General features: G+C 39.0%; 1 non-coding gene across 1 annotated transcript; it reads left to right on the forward strand.

Annotated features, from left to right (window-relative positions):
- The first annotated feature begins 6114 nt into the window (after positions 1-6114).
- Positions 6115-6187, forward strand: TRNAE-CUC (transfer RNA glutamic acid (anticodon CUC)). Its single transcript has one exon. It is a non-coding gene; the product is annotated as a tRNA-Glu (tRNA).
- Positions 6188-6583: the final 396 nt, after the last annotated feature.

Genomic DNA, 6583 nt, shown 5'->3' on the forward strand with positions numbered 1-6583 from the left:
CATAGTAGGAAAAGTATTTTTTTCTTTATAAAGGTTAGGTAGTCATAGTCATGCAATGAGATTTTTTGAGACCAAGTACAGAGTATCTGCTTAAAACAAAATTTGAAACAAAAAGAGAAACTAGAGATAATATGTATTGAACCTATTAGGCCTCTGTTAAGGGGTTATTTCCTTTGAGTGGGTTACTTTCTTTCAGTGAATGTATGAATTTTTCATTTTTGGTGGTGGGACATTTTACACAGGTTCATTGTCCTAATCAAACTTAAAAAAAGTACAATGGAATCCAAATATTTCAGCCTTGTTCATCAAGAAAAAAAAATAGGTGAGCAACATTTTCTTCCGGAGTGTTGACTTCTTACCAGTTCTGTATGAATATACTCAACGAAGAAAGTGGATTTTTGAATGGCCTAGTGATTTGTTTGGTCAAATCTTGCCTGGGTTTTAGAGAATTAAAACAGATGCACATTTTCCTTATCATATGCATTTGCTGTATCAACAGAATGGTTTGTATCCCAGATGTGGGGAATGCAATTTAAGAAAAGTGAATCTCAAGGTTGAAGAAGGAATATAATGATGAAAAACATAATTGAGGCAAGAAAGCACAGAGCTCAGTATTTTGTTAGTTTGGGTAATTAAAAAAATCATTTATATATAAAGAGGAAGACGGAAGATGATGCTTTGGTGGTTCTTTGTGTGGTGTGATAGCACAAGATGAATGGTACACAATTAGGGCATATGTAAAATCACATTTTAATGAACCGGAGGAAGAGTTGGCTTTGAATGTAGGCCTGCATTCCCAATGTAAGTCAGGTATCATTTCATCAAAACACATGCTCTCATCTGTTTGCTCGCACGACCACTTGTTTGCCGTATGTGCGTTGCATTCATTTATTCATAAATATGTATCGAGTCTGTTCAATATGCTTGGTTGAGGATACAGTAACTCTTTGATTCTTCCTAAACCTGTCGCTCCCACCATCTTTCCTTTGGGAGTAGAAGTCACCATTTTCTTGCTTTTAGAATTGGGCGCAAGAGACAGGGCTCCTGCCCTGGGACCTGTCTATGGAGAGTCCCACTTGGGTTCTCTTTTCATTACAGTCCCCATCAGAGGGTGAAGGGTCCATAGGACTGAGGAAATACACCCCCCTGAGATTAGTCCACTGAGAGTCTGTGGCTGCTGAGAGCTTATTCTCGACCCTCCTAGCCCAAACCCTGTGTGGTCCTACAGGGCCCTGGGCTCAGAAAGGCCTACCCTTGATTTAATGCTCCGCTGTTACTGTCTTGAAAGGCTTAATAATTTTATCTTTGAGCTTGTGCTTTGTAAATGAAATATGATGGAACAGTGGATATGCATGTGAGTAGAGGAAGTACCCTCCATTTCCTATATGCTACATCTCTGCTCCTCATGACCCCTCCTATAGTGTTTATAGCACCCTGTGAACCTGGGATTCTGATAGTCCCACATGCGTGGGAGTTTTGTGAGACTCAAAGCAAATACAAAATAAATGTGTTACATCTATGATTGGGGCAGTGAGGGCAAACAACCCAGAGAAGCCACGCTTCCCATTCACACTAGAACTTGTTTGAGTGCAGAAAGAATTCTAAGAAAGCACAAATGAGCATATTCTTTCTTATCATATCCTTCCTATCATATCCTTTCTTACTCATTTACTTTCCTGTGGCAGCTAACCACTTTTGCTGAAAATGAAGACACAGAAGGAAAGAGGAAAATAGGCTAACACACAGTTCCTGCTCCTTTCACTCCATCCTCACTCCTCAGGACACTGAAGGTAGAGAGTATTGGTAGCATGTGCACACATCAAGAAGTGAAATAAAAATGGCTGAGTGAATTTTGTGCAGGCTTTCCACTGCTCTAGTAGGAATGAAATATGAATGTAAATACTGGTTTTAAAATAGGAATTGTGTAATTTTAGTGATCCTTCATATGAGTTAAAAGCTCTTATATTTGCATTTAAAACTGGCACGGCCTGAGATAAAGATGAATGGTAAAATTCATGCTAATAATTTAAATTTTTAATTTTTCTTTTTTAGAATGACATTAAATAGCAAATAAACAACACTGTGACAAGTCGGACTGTGGAAAAAGGGAAAATGCTTTATATTTTAGTACCCTTGACAGCACTTTTTTTCCTGTCTTTTGAACAAGGGCCTTTGCATTTTCATTTTGTACTGGGCCATGCAAATATATGGCTAGTGCCACTCAAGGTAGCTGGGGCCCAAGAATCTCTTGCCCAAAAGGGCTCTTACCCTTCTTGAGACCTTTTCCCCAGACGCATCCTTGTGATGCATATTTAAGAACACACATATATTGTCTGTTTCTGTCTCCTTCACTGTACTCTGAGTGTGTGTGACATCTCTTTCCCTTTTGTACTCCTAAGTACTAGCCCAGAGCCTGACTCACAGTAGGTGCTTCATAAATAATTGCTAAGTTAGTGAATGAACGAATGGACAAGTGTAAATAGGGAAGCCCCTGTGATTTACCATCTACAGGGGGCAACAGGCAATACGAATACTGTGAAGGTAAATTTGTTAACAGGTAATAAAAAGTAAATAAATGAATGAATGACTAAAAAATAAGGTGCTGTGGACCCATAGAAAAGGGGCATCTAACTCAGTGTTGGAGGCTGTCTAGGCCAATGCTATTCTACTTTGGGTGAACATTGGAATTATTTAGAATTTTTAAAAAAGATTTTATTTATTTATCCCTGAGAGACACAGAGAGAAGCAGAGACATAGAGGGAGAAGCAGGCTCCTCACAGGGAGCCTGATGTGGGATTTGATCCCCAGACCGGGATCACACCCTGAGCCAAAGGCAGACATCTGCTCAACTGCTGAGCCACCCAGCTAGGTGGCTGGGTTAATCGGCCACATCCCAGATAGATTAAAGCAGACTCCCCGAGAATGGGACCCAGAGACTAGCAACTCCTCTGGTGATTCCAAGGTAAAGCCCAGGCTGACAACGACAGGTTTAGGCTGGGTCAGGAAAGGTCAGCAGAATTGAGGCAAATGGTGGTGGGGGCAGCCAAGGTGGGAGGATGATGTGGTAAGAGAAAAGTAGGTGGGTTGGGGCGTAAACAATTTTTCCAGATTCTTGGAACTTTATTCATATCATCTGTAAAGACATGGCTAAGAATATTTAGTTCATGGTGTTGTAAGGATTAAAGAAAGACTCGATTCCTATCAAGTGCCCGGTTCATAAGAGGTACCCCCTAATAAAGAATTTAGAGTGCTTGTGGCTGCAGTTGTAGATGATTTGTTTTTGTTTGTATATTGTCTGAGGTGTAGAGAATCTACTACCAAATCTCTGAGCATTTCTCCAAGGAGACAAGGGCATGCTGAGGGCCTCCTGCAAACTGGTATGTGGAAGCAGAAGCCAAACCTGTCTCCAAAGACTAGCAGGTCTCTGGCTTCCTCTTGCTCCCTGGTGGCAAGCTTCCTTGTCACTAATGATTAGGCTCTGCTCTATTTTTATCATATTTCTCCTTGTCAACTTGATTTTCAGTCCACCTCTCCTGCCTTGGCTCAACACATTCCATCCATGTGCTTAAGGGACAAGGAAATACATTACCATCAACATTTCTCAATAGCCCAAAGGACTCCATCATGCTTTCTTTTGGTTTTGGGTCCTAGGATAAGACTCAGGGGTTCCAGAGGGCTCAGGAGGTTGTCTATAGAAATAGACCCTGCATGGATGCAGGAAACAACTTGTGTTAAATCCTTTGATCCAAAATCTTAAGGGGATTCAGTGAATGAGTTGACCAGCCCAAATCTAAAGGAGCAACATAGATAGATGCAGATTTCCTGGTAGGCCAACATGGCCACCAAGGGGTGGCTGTTAGGCCAGTGCTTCTTTTTTTTTTTTCTGTTATGCAAGGTAACTTTATTACTTTCCTATTGCTGCATAACAAACTACTGAAAATTAGCAACTTAATATGCATCATTATCTCACAATATCTGTAAGTCAGAATCTTTTTTTTTTTATTATTGGAGTTCAATTTGCCAACATATAGCATATCACCCCAACATATAGCATATCACCCTAGGCCAGTGCTTCTCAAGCTATCTGTGGTACAGGATTAGATGTTTAAAAAATTCCCCAGCCCCACAGTAAACCAATACTTTGGCAAAAATCCAATAAAACCAAAATACTAGAAAAAGAAAAGAAAAAAGAAACAAAGACAAAATTCAAGTCTGTTTTATTAGATTCAACAGGCATCAAATTACATTTTAATAAATATAATCAAAGCAAATAAAACATAAAAGAGAAAAGCGCAGAAAGCATATATGGTTGTTTATGAAAATGTGCATATAGGCTATTAATATAATCACCATTACACATAACTTCTTGTTATGCCACAATCACAACAAAAGTTGAGGAAAGTGGCAATTCCCTATATTAAATGCCTGTACACATTTTTAAAAAGGATTTTATTCATTTATTCATGAGAGACACAGAGAGAGACAGAGAGAGAGGCAGAGACACAGGCAGAGGGAGAAGCAAGAGCCTGATGTGGGACTCGATCCCCGGACTCCAGGATCATGCCCTGGGGTGAAGGCGGCGCTAAACCGCTGAGCCACCCAGTACATATTTTTGAACAAACATTGTATATATCAATATTTGTAGTTTTGAGGTAAGAAATGAGCCTGCTTCTTGCTTGTTAACTAATCTATTCTAGATATGACTACTCACAGAGCATAATGCATATCTAAAATGTTTCTATGTTTTGTTTTAATAACACTCATAGTAGAGAGATCAGTCTTATATTAAGTGTGCTGAGGGAAATGGAAGAAGGTATTTTAAGGCAGTTTCAGCAAGCTGGGGATATTTGTTTTTAACTTTTAACCAAACGTACTAAGCAATGCTGTATTTTCAAACCTCATCTTCAATCTTTCATCGGCAGCCAGTTCTAACAATTAATCTTATAAAGTATAATTAAATTTAAGATCTCTTTTTATGAAAGGGATGGGTTAAAGATCCATGAATTTCCCGTGTGTGATTTTTTTTTTTAAGGAAAATAAAACTCGGGCAGCCCGGGTGCCTCAGAGGCTTAGCGCCACCTTCAGCCCAGGGCCTGATCCTGGAGTCCCAGGATCGAGTCCCACATTGGGCTCCCTGCATGGAGCCTGCTTCTCCCTCTGCCTGTGTCTCTGCCTCTCTCTCTCTCTCGCTCTCTCTCTCTCTCTTTCTCTCTCTCTCATGAATAAATTAAAATCTTAAAAAAAAGGAAAATAAAACTCAATATGTTCTATCAGAGTTGTAAAATATTCAGAGAAAACTTTTTGCTGATATGCAATATCGAAATCATTACCCAAGTCTATGATAATTGTTAAATTATGAAATAGGACATAACAATCTGTACAAACTTTGTTCTTCCAAGGTTCTAGCTTCTGTTTGGTTTTTACATCTTATCTACTGTCAAAAAACATGTACTAAGTCCTATAAATATAGTGAAAATATAACACAAAAATATCAAACTGTCTAATTTGTACCTTTAAAAAGTTGGATTAAACTGTTTTCCTATTTTGCAGGAACACTGAGAGTTTATTCTGTAGTTTAAACATCCTTGACAAAACTTTTCTCTTGCTTATCATCATACCCAGCATGCAATAATCACTGTTTATGTTCAGATTCTATGTTATCATGAAATACAGACAAAAATCTGAAGTGTAATGCATTAGTTTCTTTTTTAAGGATTTATCTATTTATTTGAGAGAGAGAGAGAGATCCAGTGAGAATGAGCAGGGGTGGGGGTGGAGAGGCAGAGGAAGAGGGACAAGTAGACTCCCTGCTGAGCAAGTTGCCCAACAACCTTCAATCCCAGGACCCTGAGATCATGACCTGAGCCGAATTCAGATGCTTAACCCACTGAGCCACCCAGGTGCCCCATAATGCATTTGTTTTAATGTAATTCTCAGATTTTCTATGTCAATAAGCACATTGTTTGGTTTAGCTGACATTGTTTTCATAGCAAGATTTTCTTGCCGAAGGAAAGTGTGTTGATTTACATTCTGGAGACACCTTAATCTGAGTAACTACTTGGAATGTTTTTTTTATGATTGCAGATGACTTATCAGCATGTCAATTCTAGAGGCGCCTGGCTGGCTCAGTCGGTAGAGCATGTGACTCTCAATCTCAGGGTTGTGAGTTCAAGCTCCATGTTGGGCATGGAGCCTACTTAAAAACAAAGCATTACTTTTATATGGAATCTAAACTTTCGACCACTTTTATTGGCAATGTTTTATCAGATGAAACATTTGCCTTCCTGGTTTTATACAGTGCGGTGCAAGTTGTACTTTAAGCAATGAGGTTGACAAAACAATTTTTCCTTAATATTTCCATCACGTTGAAATTGTACATATGCTAAAAATTACTATATTAATTATTTGCTAAGGATACCGAGTTGCAATGGAAAACACTTTGCAAGCTTTACGTTTTGTGTGAGTTGCTCTTTCATAAATTAGACTGTTCCTTTGCTTGGAAGGTGAAACCTGAGCTACCTTCTTTGCCACCAATTCACCCAACATTTCTAAGCAAATATTTTTGTTGTGTCTTTCTCTGATG

Source organism: Canis lupus, chromosome X (assembly GCF_003254725.2).
Source record: "Canis lupus dingo isolate Sandy chromosome X, ASM325472v2, whole genome shotgun sequence".
Taxonomy (NCBI): Eukaryota; Metazoa; Chordata; class Mammalia; order Carnivora; family Canidae; genus Canis; species Canis lupus.